The sequence below is a fragment of the Misgurnus anguillicaudatus genome, chromosome 3 (genome assembly GCF_027580225.2).
Source record: "Misgurnus anguillicaudatus chromosome 3, ASM2758022v2, whole genome shotgun sequence".
Lineage (NCBI taxonomy): Eukaryota > Metazoa > Chordata > Actinopteri > Cypriniformes > Cobitidae > Misgurnus > Misgurnus anguillicaudatus.
This window is the reverse complement of record NC_073339.2, coordinates 32,233,178-32,254,750: the sequence shown is the minus strand read 5'-3', so window position 1 is coordinate 32,254,750 and position 21,573 is coordinate 32,233,178. Positions and strand designations below refer to the sequence as shown.

At 37.7% G+C, this 21,573-nt stretch overlaps 1 protein-coding gene across 1 annotated transcript in view; it reads left to right on the top strand.

Annotated features, from left to right (window-relative positions):
• Nucleotides 1-1,113: 1,113 nt before the first annotated feature.
• frmpd1a (FERM and PDZ domain containing 1a) overlaps nucleotides 1,114-21,573 on the top strand; it is a 64,590-nt gene continuing 44,130 nt past the window's right edge. The window contains exons 1-2 of the mRNA XM_055205497.2: nucleotides 1,114-1,264; nucleotides 11,318-11,742. The gene's annotated coding sequence lies outside the window, so the exon portion shown is untranslated. The remainder of the gene's footprint in view (nucleotides 1,265-11,317; nucleotides 11,743-21,573) is intronic.

Genomic DNA, 21,573 nt, shown 5'->3' with positions numbered 1-21,573 from the left:
AGCCAATCTCCAGGTCTGGCAGTACCACTTTTAGCATAGTTTATCACAATCCATTGAATCTAATTAGACCATTAGCATTGTGCTCAAAAATGACCAAAAAGTTTTCATATTTTTCCTATTTAAAACTTGACTCTTCTGTAGTTACATTGTGTACTAAGACCGATGGAAAATTAAAATTTTTGATTTTCTACTCTCATTCCGCCATAATAATCAAGGACTTTGGTGCCATACCATGGCTGCAGCAGGTGCAATGATATTATGCAGCGCCCGAAAATAGTCTCCCTGGTAACTTTTAATTTTCAGTCGGTCTTAGTACACGATACTACAGAAGAGTCAAGTTTTAAATAGGAAAAATATCAAAACTCTTTGGTCATTTTTGAGCATGATGCTAATGGTCTAATCAGATTCAATGGATTATGCTAAGCTATGCTAAAATGGTACTACCAGACCCGGATATCGGCTGAATGGATTCCAAAACGGTAAAAATCAAATGTTTAAATCTAGGACAGTTGAAATTCCATTTTGTAAGCAAATAGGCAGATATAAAATTTATACCAAAATTTAAAAAAAAAATTGTGCCAATTTATTTGTGAGAAACAATTTCGTTTATGTCTGCTGTTTTAAACTGAGAACAAAATCCCGGAGTGTCATTCTTATTATTGAAATAAACAATCTTTTTTTATTTAGACGTTTATATGAATGGTTAATGTGTTTGCTAGTTTAACAAACAATTACTACACACTCCTGGACAATAACATTTTTATGTCCATCTAAACACACTATGTTACCAACCATCACACACCCAACTCATTATTATTTCATGTACAGCACAATCCTTTCTCAATATTGGCTGTGTTTTTTCAGGTAATTAAAAAACATTTATGTATAAAAAAAATTCTGTGTGCGTGCGTGTTTACATGGACGAGAGAGAGAGAGACCGAGAGAGAGAGAGAGAGACCTTGCATTGACATCGCTGAAACCTACAGTATAAAGTGTATTCCGGATCTTTTTATTGTTTGGTCAGATCGAAAAAGCTCCTTTATTCTAAGAGAGAGAGAGAGAGAGAGAGAGAGAGAGAGAGAGAGAGAGAGAGAGAGAGAGACTGTCTGACAGACCAAGCTTTGAAAGCAGATTAAAATGAAGTGCACCTCTCTTCCAGAGCTGTGAGACTCTGATCGGACTATCTCGTCTTTACTTCATTTCTTTACCGGAGTGATCTTTCAAAGGGATGGATACTTCATGAAAGTGTGGATGTTTCTGTGAGGTGAGTGTTTTATAGCATAAAACACGTAGTTTATAAGCGCTGTGGTGTGAAGATGAAGGCGCGTCTCTGCATGGGACGAAATGACTTTGACGGAAAGCACTTTCACGCCTCTAAAGACGCACCGATAGCGAAAGAAAAAAATTCTTAAATATTATTAAATGATAGAGAAAATTCAATTAGATAAAAAGTGTAGTTGGACAAAAACACAAGCATTTAATACATTTTACAGCAGACGTTTTGTAGGCGTTTGTAGACTCATTGTCCATTTCACTTGACCAAGAAAAACATGGCTAGAATAGTATTGCTATTTCTGTAAGAGTCTTCATGTCTTTCACTTGCAGTTGGCCGATACAGAGAGATTTCCCTTTAGCCAACATTATTACATTATCTTCTGCATTTCAGGGAATTCCAGATAACATTGATTCTTTAAGTGAGACCTAAATCTAGAACTTCCCTCAAGAAATATGGACAAAGTGTACATCAAAAATAATTCATATTATTAGGAACAGCATGCTACAACATTTCTTTTAGTGGTTCCTAAATAACCCATTAAGGGAAGTTGGGAAAGGGAGTTGTGCATTCGTGACCTACAGTAGGCTACTGCAAGATCTGCAGAATGATTTCACCATTTACAGGACATACATTTACCTAATGTATTTGATGGACTATGCAGACATTACATGACCGGATTCCTATCAGGATGTGTGATGAAACCAAGAGTAGAAATCCGGAAGGAGATCCGACAGGCTCAGAAAGGTCCATAATTCATTTATAATGATATTTTTAGAAGCAGCTGAATACTGTGAATTCTTGATGCCCCGTAACTGTAAACTTACCAAAACGGACCATGCTTAGACATCTGGTACATATTTCAGTGACGTCCTCATTAAGACACAATAACAGACATGTACAAATGCGCATGGCCCACCGTTTTACAAGCTGCTAACAGCTGCAATAGGCAATTTATGTCAATATTCACTTAACTGGCTCTTGGAGAGAGAGAGATAGCGGGAACTGATCTGATTACCCTTTCCATATGAGTGACTGAAGCCCGCTTGGCAAAATGACTGCTGTATGTGAAAAGCAGTGTAGCTCAATTGGTAGAGTATGCAGCTTGCAACACCAAGGTCATGAGTCGGATTCCCAAAGAACACAACTGATTATGAAGTATTTTTTTATTGTTTGAGAAATATCTGAAACATTATCTCACATACAGTGAGGAAAATAAGTATTTGAACACCCTGCTATTTTGCAAGTTCTCCCACTTAGAAATCATGGAGGGTCTGAAATTGTCTTGTCCACTGTGAGAAACATATTTAAGGTTCCCCTGCTTAAACCAGCACATGTCCAGGCCCGTCTTAAGTTTGCCAGTGACCATTTGGAGGATCCAGAGGAGTCATGTTGTCAGATGAGACCAAAATAGAACTTTTTGGTCAGTATTCCACTAAACGTGTTTGGAGGAAGAAGAATGATGTGTATCATCCCAAGAACACCATCCCTACTGTGAAGCATGGGGGTGGTAGCATCATGCTTTGGGGGTGTTTTTCTGCACATGGGACAGGGCGACTGCACTGTATTAAGGAGAGGATGACCGGGGCCATGTATTGCGAGATATTGGGGAACAACCTCCTTTCCTCAGTTAGAACATTGAAGATGGGTTGAGGCTGGGTCTTCCAAACTGACAATGACCCGAAGCACACAGCCAGGATAACCAAGTAGTGGCTCTGTAAGAAGCGTATTAGGGTTCTGGCGTGGCTAGCCAGTCTCCAGACCTAAACCCAATAGAGAATCTTTGGAGGAAGCTCAAACTCTGTGTTTCTCAGCGACAAGCCAGAAACCTGACTGATCTAGAGAAGATCTGTGTAGGAGTGGGCCAAAATCCCTCTTGCAGTATGTGCAAACCTGGTGAAAAACTACAGGAAGCGTTTGACCTCTGTAATTGCAAACAAAGGCTACTGTACCAAATATTAACATTGACTTTCTCAGGTGTTCAAATACTTTTTGCAGCTGTATCATATAAATAAATAGTTTTAAAAAATCTTACATTGTGATTTCTGGATTTTTTTTTTAGATAATGTCTCTCACAGTGGACATGCACCTACGATGACAATTTCAGACCCCTCCATGATTTCTGAGTGGTTGAACTTGCAAAATAGCAGGGTGTTCAAATACTTATTTTCCTCACTGTATACAGGAGAGATGGACACATAAATCTACTTAAATTAACCTTTTGTTCTAATATTGTCTATATACTGACATTGGATTGCAACGATCGACTAAATTACATATGAACAGCTTTTTTTAACTATTTTATTGCTAATGTATTGCTATATCTAAGATTTCAGACTCTGATAATTCTACATGGAGGCTTTTACGTTAATGCATTTGGCAGACGCTTTTATCCAAAGCAACCTATAGCGCATACATTTCAAAGTATACATTTTATCAGTTTGCATGTTCCCTGGAGATCAAACCCATACCTTTTGCACTGCTAATACAGTATTGTAAATTGATCTACACAAGGAACACGTGCATATGTACTTTTAATGTACAGGTTCACTGCACACGTGTACAATCACACAATTTGAGTTTGAGTATTTGGGTTTGCAGTTTTCTTTGTTTTAAAACTAAATTGCTCCAGTAACCTACATGTTAGTAATTGCATTGCAAGTGTTGCAAGGATTCTTTTTTTTAGATTGTAACTACAGTTTATAATTTGCTAGTCCGAATATATATTAAGCTGTATTTACTTATAGACGGTTTCAGCAGTAACAACATAAACAAGCGGCTGTCGCGGTCCGCACGTAACTCCGCTAATAATAAATAACAACAAATTACTTTAAATGTAGTTTATTTATATAACAAGCAAAAAACAACAACACATAGATTACCTAGGAAACCAAAAAATTTGTTATTTTCGACGAGGCATTTGTTCAAGAGATCAGTTTAGCAACTGGTCAGACCATTAAAAAAACGAAACCGGAAGTAAAGTTCGGATCCAGACGTGTATCACATGCGTCCGATGAAACCGCCTATACACTCACCTAAAGGATTATTAGGAACACCATACTAATATTGTGTTTGACCCCCTTTCACTTTCAAAGCTGCCTTAATTCTAAAGTAGCATTGATTCAACAAGGTTCTGAAAGCATTCTTTAGAAATGTTGGCCCATATTGATAGGATAGCATCTTGCAGTTGATGGAGATTTGTGGGATGCACATCCAGGGCACGAAGCTCCCGTTCCACCACATCCCAAAGATGCTCTATTGGGTTGAGATCTGGTGACTGTGGGGGCCATTTTAGTACAGTGAGTCATTGTCATGTTCAAGAAACCCTAAAAAAAGGATGGACATGGTCAGAAACAATGCTTTGGTAGGCCGTGGCATTTAAACGAGGCCAAATGGCACTAAGGGGCCTAAAGCGTGCTAAGAAAACATCCCCCGCACCATTACACCACCACCAGCCTGCACAGTGGTGACATGGCATGATGGATCCATGTTCTCATTACGCCAAATTCTGACTCTACCATCTAAATGTCTCTACAGAAATCGAGACTCATCAGGCAACATTTTTCCAGTCTTCAACTGTGCAATTTTGTTGAGCTCGTGCAAATTGTAGCCTCTTTTTCCTACTTGTAGTGGAGATGAGTGGTACCCGGTGGGGTCTTCTGCTGTTGTAGCCCATCCGCCTCAAGGTTGTGTGTGTTGTGGCTTCACAAATGCTTTGCTGCATACCTCGGTTGTAACGAGTGGTTATTTCAGTCAAAGTTGCTCTAATAATCCTTTAGGTGTGTACATACAGTACAACCAAATAAAGCACAACTTAAATAAAATATAGTTATTTTATAAAAAATGTGATCAACATCCAGATGGCATGTAACTCAGTTTTTTTATGGAAAGCAGAAAAGCTGATGGATTTTCTGTTTATTTCTTATAACGTAATAAACCTAGAATCCACATTAACATCTGAACATTCTCCATTTCTACTATCTGCGTCCGCGCCTAGCATGTCTTCCCTGAACCTGATTTTCTTCACAATCTCTCCCTCTGTCTATACACAATTTTATCATTTTCTCAATCCCTCTTTCATTCACCCTTATTTATGACCCCTAACCTGTAATAATCATTCAGTTTTCTGTGAAAGAGAAAGACACACCCCTCAGATCATGGTCTTCGACCACTCTTACGCTCTCCTTTTGTTTTGTTGTGCGTGTGAGTGGTGAGGAAGCATTATCTAAATGCATTATTAATGCCTGTGCACTCTGTGGTCTTCTCTCTCTCTCTCTCTCTCTCTCTCTCTCTCTCTATTAGTCTGAAAGATGAGTTTAAGGGCAATGATAAGATTACCAAAGCGTTTAAGGAGAGGTTGAAGAATGCGCACACTCAAAGTGGTTTTACAGTGCACCTCATAAACACACACCTGCACATAATGTACTGTATAGACAGTATGGCCCAAAAAAGGCAAACATCCTATATCGAGATTATTTTGTTTAGTTGTTAATTCATGTTTTATACACTGTCAGACAAAACGGTCAAAATATGTACCCCTGCTGTTACTTGGGCAGTATCCTTTAAAAGGGTACTGGTACCTTTGAGGAACCCCCGAGGTACTAATATGAATTCTTTAGATAAGATGTACTTTTTGAAAGGGTATGAATAAGATAGTAAAGTAAGTACAATTAAACACTGAGAGACCGCAGGAGGCAGATTGGGACAGCGGTTAAAGAAAGCAGAAATGTTCTCTGTTTTTGTACTGGATGCATTAATTATTCAACAGATAGAGGCTTGAAAATGTTCAGCGGGGATTTCGGCAAGCCCGACTCTTCTTTCTCTCTCTGTCTCACTTTTTCCATTGTCACTCTATATTGGTACACTTTTTTTATGACCTTACCTTCAAATGTGGAGTCCATACTTTTCTTCCATTTTCATCCATTTGCTTTCATGAGTTCAGATTGCCCTATTGCATCTGTGTCTTTCCATCTTCCTCTCAGAGTCAAAGCCCACAAGCCTTTATGCAGTATTACTTTACAAATTGGTATCTTTTTTCTTGAAGTGCATGTCAATAGTGACATAAAATCATTAAGGAACTCAAGTGCAAATACAAAACGATACACTCTCAGAAAAAAGGCCTAAAAGGTGACATTAGTACCTCAAAGGTACATACTGTATCTGTACCAAAATGGTACATATTAGGACCTTTTAAAAGGTACCGTCTCAGTGACAACTTCTGGACATTTTTTTCAAAAGTGTGAAATAAAATGCAGTAACAAGAAACATACAATTAGAACAATTTAGAGTAAGAGTAACTTTAATTAACTCATTCCCCGACCAGCCATTTTTTAAAAAGTGGCCCACCAGCATTTTTTGTGATTTTTACAAAAGTTTCACAAAATGCCATTTTCTTCTGAAAATATATAAAAATACAAATATATCAAATAAAAGAATAGAACCTCTGCTTTCAAACAAACAACAAACAAACAAACAAAACAGGAAAACCCTTACATATGGGTATTTTTCTTTAGAAATACAAATTTTTAGCAAAAAGCTGAAATATTAGCATTATTGTGAAGGAATTTCATTAGAGATCAGATTCAAAACAATTATCAAAACATACACAGAGTTTAAAATAATTAAATAACGTTTTGGCTTTAGTTTTTTTTATGCAATTGTTTTCTCTTAATTGACAAAATAATTCATCAATGGCGGGGAAAGAGTTAAGAATTAAACAGATGAAGAATAAAAACAAATACTTAATGAGGGAGGCATAAACTCTAATAATATTTGATCAGTCCCTGTGAAAGTGGACTAAAGCTATATGGGCCAGAGGAGTTACAGTATCTCAATGCCATAGAAGATCCTGCAGGCTTTATCTCAGTTCATTCAGGCTCAACTGTTTGATCAATGTGTTATATTAGTTCCTAATTGCATTCCTGGGATCCTTTTCAGTATCAGCATAAAGTCCATTTTCATGCCAATTCTGGCCAGGAACAATCCATTTACACAGGAACGGAAATTGATGATAACAAAATCATAAGCTGACCTAGGAACAGAGACTTGGGGAGAGACATGAGTGAAGAGTTTAAGAACAAGTTCAGTGAGAGCATTCTGGTTGTGATTTAGGGATACAGCAGGTGTATGGCTTATGTCCAGGGGGGACAGAGTAAACTGTCTAGCCATCTAGTGAGGTGAGACACCTTTATTAGAGAGAAAGCCTTTATTAGCCTTTTTTAGAATCACTTTGGTTAAGCACATATGGGATTAGAGTATTGCCAAACATTCATGTGAGTATGTAATAAAAAATACATTGACCAAAAATTTTACATACAAGGGTGGTTTTCTGAAAAGATCTTAAAGGGACACTACACTTTTTTTTGAAAATATGCTCATTTAGTAGTCCCTCAAGTCCCCTTAGTATCTTTCAAAAGCAGGGGACTATTTCCGGGCACTGCGTAATATCATTGTGTCTGTTGCAGCCATGGTACGGCAGCAAAGTCCTTGATTATTACGCCAGAATGAGAGTATAGTTCCTAGCCATATTGGCCTAAAAATTAAAACTTTTAATTTTCTGTTGGTCTTAGTACACGATGTAACTACAGAAGAGTCAAGTTTTAAATAACAAAAATATCGAAATTCTTTGGTTATTGGGTTATAATGCTAAGCTATGCTAAAAGTGGTACCCCCAGAACTAGAGATCGGCTGAATGGATTCCAAAACTGTAAAAATCATGTTTTACTCTAGGGGAGCTGGAATATTTGCATATTTTCAAAAAAAGTACAGTGTCCCTTTAAGTCTAGTCCAAGACTTAAATGCATGTTTGAGCTGTCTTATTTGAAAACAGCTTGCACAGCAATATCTTAAAATATATCAGTGCCATTACATTGTCCCAAGATGCACAGCAGTTATGTTTTTTTTTGTAAGGTGTGTTTGTTAATACTTAAATGTCTTAAAAATGCTTTTGTTTGTGTGTTACTCCTCATTTGAACATAAAAAATGCCTTTCTATTAGAGAGCTCCTTTTCAATTACACAAGCCATCATAAATGAATCATTTGCGGCAACAGCTTTGAACATCAAACATATTGCAACCAACAATAAATATTGCCAGTTTTATTTTTCAGATTGAATAATGTCCTTTAGATCATGTCTAATTTTCCTTTTAGCATCTCATTTAAAATGCCAGAATACGAATAAACTTGCCTTTATTTATTAAAAAAAAATATTTAGTAAACATTAGGCTACTTGCATAACCTCATTTAACAGTGACGAACACGAATGCACCAACACCCTAAATTCTGCTTTGTTATTTTTAACCCAATGCTGGGTAAATGGACAGACCACATGTTGTGTTACAAATAAACCTTTTAATTGCATTGAAACAAGCCAACATACATGTATTTATTAATCCAACATGTGTTCTGTCCAATATTTACCCAGCACTGGGTTAAAAATAACCCAGCATAATTTAGAGTGAATGACAGCACTAACTTTACTGGCTGACATGCGAGTCTTGTCTACCTGTTGTAATCTGCCACCTGTCATTGCATCATTCTTAGTATATCTCTTCTCAATGTTGGCCTCAAGGAGGAAAGTATGGTGAGATTCCTTGTTATTTTAGAACAGGGTGATATATGTAACACAATATTCTCTTTCTAACATTTATTTGTAATTGTACACTGTGGGACAATGATGCTTTTTAACAGCACACTCTTAAAAATAAAGTTGCGTCACGATGCCTTAGAAGAACCTTTTCTGTCTAAATGGTTCTTCATAGCACCTTTAACATCTGAAGAACCTTTCTGTTTCACAAAAGGTTCTTTAAGGTGAAAAAAGATTATTCGGATTATAAAAATGTATAAAAGAAAAAAAACATTTAACTAAATGGTTCTTTGAGGAACCAAAAAAGGTTATTCTATGGCATCACTGTGAAGAACCTTTTAAGCACCTTTATGTTTAAGAGTTTAAGTCAATATTGTGATTGAAAAATTATTGATAAATTATACCCTCTCTTTAGAATAGATTATATTAACAAAATGACAATACAAACTGTGATGTCTAGCTTGTATATTCTGGACTAAAATGTCTTTATAGCTGCCAAGTCACTAAACCTTCTAGGGTTTAAGCTTTTGGGGAATCATTATCCTGTATCTTAAAGTGAACATATTATGCAAAAATCCACTTTTACAATATTTGGAAACAATCTACCCATCTACTAATTTTTTTTATTTCCATTAAACCATAGCAGTCTCATTACACATGCTGTGTTGATTCTCTTGGCAATGTGATGTCACACTGACAAAGCCCCGCCCATGGCCACTGCCTGACTGGTTAACTTTACCCAAAATCTTTTCTAAATGTGTTTGCTAGCATGTTGTAGCACTAATGCGACTTGAGATACTCTTGTCCCAGATTGCATCCACAGGAATCGAATACATTTTTAAGCAAAAGCAGTAGCACATTTGCATTTAAAGGGATAGTTCACCCAAAAATGAAAATTCTGCCATCATTTACATTTCTTTGTTTTGATGAACAAAAAGGAAGATATTTTGAGAAATGTTTGTAACCAAACCATTCACGGACCCCATTTACTTCCATAGTATTATTTTTCCTACTATGGAAGTGAATGGGGTCCACGAACAGTATGTTTACAAACATTTCTTAAAATATCTTCCTTTGTGTTCATCAGAACAAAGAAATTTATGCGGGTTTGTAACAACATGAGAGTGAGTAAATGATGACAACATTTTTATTTTTGGATGAACTATTCCTTTAAAGGTGCTTCTGCCCAAATAGGGGCATTTTTGACATGCTATAACAAATGATCTGTGGGGAATTTTGAGCTGAAACTTCACAGACACATTCTAGGCACACCTGAGACTTGTATTACATCTTGTAAAAATATGGTAGCTTCTAACCAACTAGACTGGCATTAGAAAAATATAAAATAAAGAGCCGATTATCACATTATTAAAGGGCACCTATGGTCCTTTGGTGTGTAAGTGTGTATTTTACATGTTAACGATATGAAAAAGGTACATACTCCAAAGTAAACGATGACACGAGTTATTGTCTCCAATGTAAATACACGTGATACACGCCTGTAAATTAACTTCTGTTAGCATTGCATTGAGCGAATCTTTCAAACATGGTAAGGAGCGTAAAATTTTCGGCTGATGTCAGAGGTATTCAGGCCAATCACAACGTACAGATTAGCTGGCCAATCAGGGACACAGAGCTTTTCAGATCAATGCGTTTGACAAAAGCAGTATATCTGGAGCTACAAAAATGTATGGTAGTGGAAAATAATGTTTTTTGAACCATAAACCACACAAACACATTGTATTACCAAGTACACAAAATACAGTTTATTTAGCAATGAAATAGGTGCCCTTTAAATAAAATTATTTATTTCCATAGGTTCAGGGGCTGTGAGAGCAGGTGCAAACAATACATGGCGTTCATTAAACAGCAACAGTGTGTCACAGTCTGTAAAATAGATCTTGTGGAAGATGATCCATATGATCTTGCAGAAAGCACCGGACATTCACCACAGAGCCACCCGATCTGGTGGTAGATCTGTAATTTTCTTGTCTAGCACTGATAATTATTATTAGTGAATGGCTCTGCATTCATACTCTTCAGTTATGGGCGGGCTAATGCTTCCACACCAAAGTGTATTCATGTAATGCTGTGTCGCTGTCCGGTGCTGAAACGTCCCTATTTGGAAAAACCCCAGAGAATGACAACCGATGTCAAAGCCATTAAGCCCAAAAAACAAAGGCACGCCCTAAAGGAAATGATTTGTCCTCTCTAAAAAGGGAGAGACAGCTGCAGGATGACTCAATGCCACATTGGGGGATACTAGATTTGGTACATCATCTCTTTTTGGGAAGAGGAGGCTGTTAGGAAAGGATTTGCTTTTAGAGGCCACACTTCTAGGGCTGAAGATTTGTTGATGAAGATTTAGTGACGAGTGATGTGCTTCTGTAACTGGTTAGACCTCATTAAAAACCACCAAAACGTTGTTTGAAAGATAACATTTTATGTCTTTTCGACAGAGGCACCTTGGAGCTATGGAAACAAACAAGAGTCCATGTTTAATGCAAGAGCTAAGGACCACCAGGACAAGAAGACAGCAACTTTATTACTGATGGAATAAGACTGCCATGTTTGCTGCCATATGACAGACACCAAATCAGCCTTGGAAAAGACAACAAGTGTCTTGAACTGCAAATGAAAAGTCAGGTCTAAGGAGCACTGGATGACATCAATACTGTATGTGCACTGCATATAGTTATATTGGTGTGACCATTAAAATACACCAGTTTGTGTACTGAACTGCTTAAGATTGCCACAGTGGTTAACAGACTGAACAAAAACTGTCTTAATGATGACTGGGATAAGTGGTCAAAAATAAAGCTTTGAAGAACTGGTGATGCAGTACCAGGATAAGTTCCTCTGCAACGTATCAGTGCAATCTAGGGTAAGTGTGCAGTGTGTGTTTAAGTGTGTGTGTGTGCTTTAGTGTATTAGTTTGTCCATAGTGTAGCGTGTTTACTATGTGTGTGAAAAGGTGATCAGCTCAGAATGTGTGACGCAGTGTCCTGTGTCCCAGCCTAATCCAATTACTTGTCAGAAACCTCATGGTCATCTGTTTGCATGTAGGTGTCTACTATACTCTACTGAAAGATATATTACAAGTCAGATCCTGTAACTGTCTAAGTGTTCGGCACATTAAAAAGATATTTAGCACCAGACATTGGTGCTTAGGTAACATCGTAGCAATAGTCTGCCCGTAATCCTCCCATGTGACTGTAAATGAATTGTAGACAATTCTTACCTTCAGCAGTTCCACGTAGCCATTCGAGATAGCTGCCCATGCTAATCATGGAGTACAGCCATTATCTTTCAGAGAGAACTTGAGTAGTCTTTTTTATGAGGGAACATGGGCGTGAGAGGGAATAAAACCTCACTTTAGAGGCCTCTAATCTAATTGAGAGAGAGAGAGAGAGAGAGAGAAAGAAAGAGAGCAATAGAGAGAGAGGGAGAGAGACATTTTAAATGAATGTATATTTGTGAAAGTCGTTGAATATGAACAACCCAGATGTAATTCCAAGATGAAAAAACGCATTTTACAGTAAAAGGGAAAGCCCAAACGTCTGTGTAGTGTAGTTTTAACAATACACAATGTCTTTCACTGGCTCCATATTTCGAGAACGGAAGCCAGAGGTACATACGATCCCTATTGATCAAGAGGAGTCTGACGCATTTGTCATCCATTAAAGTTAATAAACAGTGCTGAAAAAGTAAGAGAACCATTAATGGAGATTCGTGTAAGGAAACCTTAACAACATTTCGTCTTAATCCTCTTGTAGAGGTTATGAATAGAGAGAGTGAAAAGTCTGTGCCTTTAAGTTACAGGCAGCTTTAATGGAAGATTTAAAAGAAAGGCTTTTTGGGTACGTGCCACACCTCTATATTGTTAAAAAAAATAAAGAGAGTTGTTTCATTTAGTGAAAAGTTTTAGGTTCGACAGAACAGCTGCTTATATGTTAATATCATTCATCATTAATATTTAATCAGGTGAAAACAACACAATAAACAGAGTAGTTCATAAGCATGGAAACTGATTTCTATAGTAGATAATGGGCAGATGCATTATGCCAAAGGAGTCACAGTAACACAATGGAAACAATAACAATGCTAAAGGAGAAAGTTTGTTGCTTTTGCTATTGGTATACCTACTAAAACTTTTTAAAAATTTTAAATTTTCATCAACTTCTAATACTCCCATATAAATATATTTCATGATAGGTCAGTTACATGTGTCGTACACGATAAGACAGTTTACAGATCAAAATATCTGTAAATCAGTCATGCTATTCTTAAGGGGGTGCCGCGCCGTTCTAAATTAATCTAACACATTGTTTTCTATGAGTATACATACGCACACGGCGCCTACAGGTGGCGCATGTCAGCACCGGCCAGCTACGACCCAGGAAGTTGCTCAAATCCCTGTCACGCCACAGAGTGCCACTCACATAGTTTAACATTAAATAACATCATATTTGTCCCAAATCAATAACGATTAACATTGGCTGACAAATATGATGTTATTTAATGTTAAACTATGTGAGTGGCGCTCTGTGGCGCGACAGGGATTTGAGCAACTTCCTGATTCGTAACTGGGCGGTGCGGACAGGCGCCACCTGTTGGTGCCGGTGTGCGTATACTCATAAAAAACAATGTGTTCGTTTTTTTTTTAACAGCACGGCGCTGAGCTGCGCGTTCGGTGTGCGACCCCCTTTACGTTCACGTGTCTTTAACTTTCTGCCAGTTTTTGTTTTAACTTTTTCAACATTTTAAAGAAGACTTTTTTAATATGTTAAATAAATCTTCGGTGTCCCCAGAGTACATATGTGAGGTTTTAGCTCAAAATATCATATAGATAATTTATTATAGCAAGTAAAAATTTTCCTTTTGTAGGTTTGTGCAAAAATGTGTCGTTTTGTGTCCTTTAACATGCAAATTAGTTGATATCTGTACTAAATGGCAGTGGCATGGTTGGAGTGAAGATTAAGGGGTGGTATTATCCCCTTCTGACATCACAAGGGGAGCCAAATTTCAATGACCTATTTTTCACATGCTTATAGAGAATGGTTTGGTTTACCAAAACTAAGTTACTGGGTTGATCTTATTTACATTTTCTTGGTTGATAAAAGCACTGGGGACCCAATTATAACACTTAAACATGGAAAAAGTCTAATTTTCATGGTATTTCCCCTTTAATATCCCGAACACCTCAATGGTACAATACATTTACATAAAATTTATGGATTTGGCCCTTTTATCCAAAGGGACTTGAAGTTGAGTCAAGCAGTACATTTTATATCAGTACAGTATGTGTGTTCCTTGGGATTAAATCCATGACTTTTCCGTTGCAAACACAATGATCTAACAGTTCTTAAAATGGGGGGCGCAAAATGGTGCCAGTGGCGCCCAAGTTTTATAATTCATTTTTTTGTAATACATTAAAGGTACTGTGTGTAATTTTTAGAAGGATCTCTTGACAGAAATGCAAAATAATATAAAAAACTATATTATCAGGGGTGTATAAAGAGCTTTCATAATGAACCGTTATGAGTTTTTTACTTTAGAATGAGACGTTTTTATCTACATACAACAAGGGTCCCCTTACATGGAAGTTGCCATTTTGTGCCACCATGTTTCTACAGACGCCCTTAACAGACAAACTTTTTTATTAAGTTGTCTCTGACGAAGAAATTTTTTTTGGTCGTGATGGCTACTGTAGCTTCTCTATGTGTTTTTTTTTATTAACCAGAGGTGAGCAGTGGACTGAGCCATGGTTGCAATTCGCAACCTCACCACTAGATGCATCTAAAATTTACACACTGCACCTTTAAGTTATTATAAATTCTGTGCAATTATACCTCAGAAAAATAAGGATCCTAACCAACAGCACCACATTGTATAAATAAGTTTTGTTTTAAGTTTGAGATGGTATAATGTCATTAATCTTCGCGAAGGGATACACTCTACACAAGAGGGGTGCATGCCAAGAACCACTGAGGTACAGCAACACATTAAAATCTCCAACCAAAACAAACATATAGTATATAGTAAATGTTATTTTCTACTTCATCTTCATCTGTTCCTGTATGGAAAGAAATACTACAGTTAAAATTGTTGGGCAAAACTCTTGTATGTGTGTAAGATTGACAATACTGTAGATGGCGATAAAATGAATGGACAGTGCAAATGGAAATCCTGTGAAAACTGAGAACATAATTTGACCATGAGTCATGGCCTCCTGGGATCTTTCTCTCATCTCAGTGTCTTGTTTGTCTCTTTGTCTTTGTTTTTACCTCTCTCCGTTGATTATGAGGCTCCAAACTGTCTCTCACATTCCCTAATGAGAAGTATTGGTAGACGTGCCATAAACATAACCCACGTGATGCAATTTGTGCCACATTGCAATAAAGGTTACAATATAAAAAACGTGTTTTATATCGCCGTGGGAAGACTGGCTGACGGCACATTATTATAAGATTATCAGTACTGCTGTACGCACCGTTTTGATCACCACAGATATGCCCATTATGAGTCTTTCAGAGGAAACACAAAAGACAGTCAGTCAGGAGACACATGCATAATTTATTTATATATCATTGCTGGTATATCGTGTATTTTGAACTTATTGGTATTTACAGACTGTTCCTGTCAGCTATTTTAATATAGCTATATAGCTATAGACTTTATTTTACTTATAAATTTAAAAACCATGAGAAAATGGTAAGGGAGCCCACTGTTTAAAAATGCTCATTCTTATGTGTTTTGAGACTACAGACTGTACAGCTTTGCATAAAGTATGCCAACACAATCTCATGGCAATTCGTATTCTTTTAAACTACCACATTCATACATTTTTGTATGATTTGCTTTCGCCCCTGACGTTGTGGTTATGGGTGGAGATTCATTCTTGTTTTATCTAATTTGTTCTAATCACTTTGCCTGTATGAATTAGCCTACTCGTAAAATACATGCAAATTCTCATGAGATCAGGCTTTAACCAATCAGATGTAATGTTTTCAACTCAGTCAATCAAAGTTCAATTCATAGTAGGCTACTTTCAACTTACAATAATGGCATTTTAAACTATTCCTGAGGTGGCTTATTCATGTAAATTTATATGATATTATTTATCTGCTTTCATCTCAGTGACATAGAGTTTAGGGGCGTGGCTTCATTATTTCTTTTTTCTAATGATCGTACATTTTTGTTTCAAATGACATGAAATTATACAAAATCGTCACCCTGCATAAACCGTTTTTCGTCAGATCAGGTTGGTACGTGAGTCAGGATATCGTGTCATATGGCATATCAATAAATTTGTATTAACCTTTTGTTTGCTGTCCTTTTTTGAGATGAATCATTAGCCTAATAATAATAATGTAACAAATATATAACATAATAGATTCTTAAAATAAAGTTAAACCCTTGGAAAGATATCACTTTTCAACCAAATTTAGCCTTCTCCTAGACGTCTATTTATACCAACGACCCCGAAAAGTCTTTTCACTTTTCAACCTGAATTTCACGTCATTAAGACGTCTGGAAAAGTCGTTGTTTAGACATCTTTTCAATAGGGCTGGGTATCGATTCGGATGTTCCAGATCGATTCGATTTCGATTCACAAGCTATCAAATCAATTCGATTTCAATTCTTGATTCAATTTTCGATTCCTGTTCTCTGTTTTTTTATTCTCGATTCAACTCAATGAAAATAGATTTAATACAAATACTACTATATTAATAAAAAAGACTAGTGAACAGCAGTTTACAAGTGGGTAATTCATAAAAAGAAATTAAAAGCCACATCACTACAGTATCGTTGTCGTCTTGCTTGCGAAATCTAAAATACTTCCATACCTCTGACTTTTTTATGTTAAGGTGGCATAAACGTCAATGAAGCACCTGAAACTGCCATTTTAAGCACTGAATGAAAAAATGACAGGCTCCTTGGTAACATTGTGCAAGGCAAAAAAGAGGGTGACATCTAGTGAAGAAGACCAGTAATTAGATTAACGTTAATCTTACGTTCAATGTTTGCGGAAATAAATATGAAAGAAAAAAATCGATTCTGCTCTTTGAGAATCAACTTTGAATCGACCACGTAAAAAAACAAAAAACGATTAATCGAAAAATCGATTATTTTAGCCCAGCCCTACTTTTCAACAAGGTATTGCATCTGCATGTAAATCTCTCGTTTTAAAGAGCTGAACCATAACTTTGTTGTGATGACACGCGCGTCCTCACTACGACACGCCCATCACGGCATTGTTTCGGCTTCTTGTTCACACAGAGGGTTTTCCGGATATCTTACTAGGTCCTCTTTCTTGGAGTGATCCCGGAAATTTTAGGGACGTGTTTGCGTTCACACAGATGCTTGTCTGGCAATTTTATGGGTATTTTCTGGGACCAAAGTGTTGTGTGAATGAGGTTTTATTTTAACCAGGAGTGGTAAAAAATGCTGGGTTATCAACCCAGTGTTGGTTTTAAAAGGGACAACCCCAAAAGTTGGGTTAAGACAACCCGGCATTAAGGTAAAAACAACCTAGCATAGGTTAAATTACAACCCAATGAGTTGGATTCGTCCTTTTGACTCGTTGGGTTGAAAATAACCCTTTTTTTTGTGTACCAAGCACCGGTTTGAATCACGCAAGACATATAACCATTACAATAAATAATTAAAGCTGCAAGCAGCATTTACCGGGTTTCGAGCATTAAGGCACATCAAAGACGTCACACGTCGTCAACCAGGCTGATCCAGCATCCACAAAAACGAAAGAGATGGTCAGAAACGGTTCATACAGACTATGTATGCTTAAACACATGTGCACCTATAGGACTATTTTGGTTTTTCACAATTTTCAGCCATTTCTGATGGAGATTTTAATATAACGCCAATAGAGATTTTGTTCAGAAGCTATAGCATTTTTCATCCTATGGTGTTTTCGAATCGATAGGAGTTACAGTTACGAAGCTATTAGTGATTTTTTTTATGTGGTAAAACGTAGTTCTGGTCGAACCGTAATTCGAAACCTGGCATGCTTGGTATCATAGGATTCAAAAACAATTCAGGATCATATAAAAACAACTCCCATGGAAATTCGTTGATCACAGATGAAGTTATAGGCTTATAAAGTGTAACCATTGGATAATCACAGTATTTAATGCCATCTTTCCCGTTATAGTGCCACCTTTTGTCCGATCGGCAAGCATTTTATTTCACAACCTCAGGTCGATGGCCTTCACATACTATTCAAGCCCCGTGAATATCTCAAACCATATCCTCTCGAGTTATGGCCATTTAAATTTACTAAGCTCCGCCCATTTATATTTTTGGCCACTCCTTTCGTGGATGAATACAAATTTCAACTTTTTTTTGATAACTATTTATAGTCACACTCCACAGAATCAATCAGCCTTGGTTAGGTTCCGATCGGGTGAAAAACCTAGGACGAGTTAGCAAAAGTAGGTTTTGAAGGTTATCACAAATAACGCGAGAACCATTTAATTGACAGCAACGCTTCAAGAGGGAAAGTTGTTCACCATGGGCAGATCTATCATATGATGTCATGTTTGTGTGAGTATGTCAAACGTCACGTGATACAGGGCACCGAAATATGCCCCCTAGTGGCCAAATGTCACCGTAATTCTTACAGACCTTCATGAGCAGTACACAAAGCAGCACAGTGCGTTTCGTTCCGATCGACCTTCGTTAACCCTGTCAAATCAGTCCTCAACCTTCATTGGCCGATGACGGCCATGTTTTTGGAGATACGCCAATGTCCTTCCAGATCCTCATGGTACATTGCACAAAGACACACCATACCAAATATTGAGAGTATCGGGAAAATGATTGTGTAGTAATAGCCATTTCCGAGCTCAAGCCTGTTATAGCGCCACCTAGTGGCCAAAATCCGCATCTTTTTTACTGTGTCCCCGGAGTGAGCTGGTACATATGTGTACAAAACCTCGTTAAGATATCTCAAACGGTTCACGAGTTATATCCATTTTAGTGACGATAGGCTACTTCCTGTATGGAGCTTTGGCGCCCCTTAGTGACCCTGAAGCGAAATTTCAAAATCTGTTCGATAATTATTTACCTACTCACTCCACAGATTTCTCCTGCATTGGAACGATTCCGATCGGGTAAAAAACCTAGGAGTAGTTCGCAAAAGTAGGATTTGAAGGTTATCACAAATAACGCGAGAACCATTTAATTGACAGCAACGCTTCAAGAAGAAAAGTTGTTCACCATGGGCAGATCTATCATATGATGTCATGTTTGTGTGTGTATGTCAAACGTCACGTGATACAGGCACCGAAATATGGTATTACGCCCCCTAGTGGCCAAATGACACCGTAATTCTTACAGACCTTCATGAGCAGTACACGAAGAAGCACAGTGCGTTTCGTTCCGATCGACCTTCGTTAACCCTGTCAAATCAGTCCTCAACCTTCATTGGCCAATGACGGCCATGTTTTTGGAGATACGCCAATGTCCTTCCAGACCCTCATGGTACATTGCACAAAGACACACCATAGCAAATATTAAGTGTATCGGGCTAACGGTTGTGTAGTAATAGCCATTCCCGAGCTAAAGCCTGTTATAGCGCCACCTAGTGGCCAAAATCTGCATCTTTTTTACTGTCACACCGGAGTGAGCTGGTACACATGTGTACCAAACCTCGTTAAGATATCTCAAACCGTTCAAGAGTTATAGCCATTTCAGTGATGATAGGCTACTTCCTGTATGGAGTTTTGGCGCCCCTTAGTGACCCTGAAGCGAAATTTCTAATTCTGTTCGATAATTATTTACCTACTCACTCCACAGATTTCTCCTGCGTTGGAACGATTCCGATCGGGCGAAAAACCTAGGACTAGTTCATTTTGGCTAGAAATGCATATTATGCAAATTAGCGAAAAATTTGCATACCGGAAATGAAATCGGAGATATACATTTTTTAAGTTTGGAGCCAGGGATTACAATGGTACCAAATACTTGAGTGTCTGATGTCCGGTTTAGGAGTTATGAGCCCCAACGCGTCGGGCATTGCTATAGCGCCACCTATGGGCCGATTTGGCTGATTCACTGTATCTGAGTAGCGAGCTGATATACAACCAGTTGACCAAGTGGCAAGTTTCTACGACTTACGGTTTGTGCTGGGCGACGCGTTTTATGGCGGAAAAATAATAATAATAATAATAATTAAAGCTGCAAGCAGCATTTACCGGGTTTCGAGCATTAAAGCACGTCAAAGACGTCAGACATCGCCGACCAGGCTGATCCAGCATCCACAAAAACAAAAGAGGTGGTCAGAAACGGTTCATACAGACTATGTATGCTTAAACACACGTGCACCTATAGGACAAACATGTCACGTCCTTAATGTGAAGTCATTCGCAGCTACCAGACACACGTGTTCTAAGTTGTCAGCAAAAAAGGTGTTATCATTCAGTGAAAGTGGTGCTTGCAGTGGCAAAACTTGGGTCACAAAATGTTAAAATAGTGTTAATGAGTCAAAAGAGCCGAACCCCATGTCTCTACGATGTTCTGATACAGAGATACAGCTCTTGTAAATGGTTGCTAGGGTATTCTCATCGGTTGCTAGGGAGTGAATTGCAATCCACCAATGATTATACTCAAAGCCATGAAAGACATAATCCACGATGACTCATGATTTTAGATAAAAATACTGCAAAATTACAAGTGAAAAAAACATATAACACTAGGTGGCGCTATGACAGACTCGTGCATGCAACCTCAGGTCATGACTGTGTTACTTGTAGCTAGAATCACGGCTATTCACTTTAGTTTAGTACAGTTGTCACCAGTCAACAGTTGTATGACCATTGGGCTTACTCAATGTCAAAGGTTTTGTTCAATTATGAGGCCAACTAGTGGTGCAGGCATACCATTTTTTTTGTATTGCCTCAGACTCTGCTCAGACATCAGCATATCAAATCTGGTAAAAAAATGTCATTTCGTTGCAGAGTTATAAGCATTTATATCTAAAAAACACAAAAAATGAATGTAATTTTTCGTTTTTTGCAATTTTCGGCCATTTCTGATGGAAATTTTAACATAACACCAATAGAACTTTTTGTTCAGAAGGTAAAGTTAATTTCTTCCTATGGTTGTTTTGAGTCGATCAGAATAACCCTCGCGGAGTTATTCGCGCATGTTTTTTAAGCGCTATTTTGCTGCGCAGGGCTAACCGTAAGGCGAAACCTGGCATGTTTGGTATCGTTGGACTCGGCAACAATTCAAAACTCTTAGTAAAAAAGTCCCATGAAAATACGTCAAACTTAGCCAAAGTTATAAGCATTTAAATGATTCGTCTGACCACTAGGTGGCGCGGTGACGAAACGAGGCACGCAACCTCAGGCCATGACTCTCATCACAAATACCAAGTGTCGTGTTGATACTTCATTTCTGTCCCCAGTTATAGCCAAAAAAGTCCAATTGGCTGCGCACACTTCAGACGTTTGGGCGTGGCATGTCGACTGTGAGTCGAAAGTTCAACTTTTTTTTAATAATTATTGATATTCGAACTCCAAGGAACATTTTAGCGTTGGAACGATTCCGATCGAGCGAAAAACCTAGGACTAGTTCGTTTTTATTTTTTTCGACAAAATCGGAAATAGCGGAAAATTTTTAATGACGGAAATGAAATCGGAGATATACATTTTTTAAGTTTGGAGCCAGGGATTACAATGATACCAAA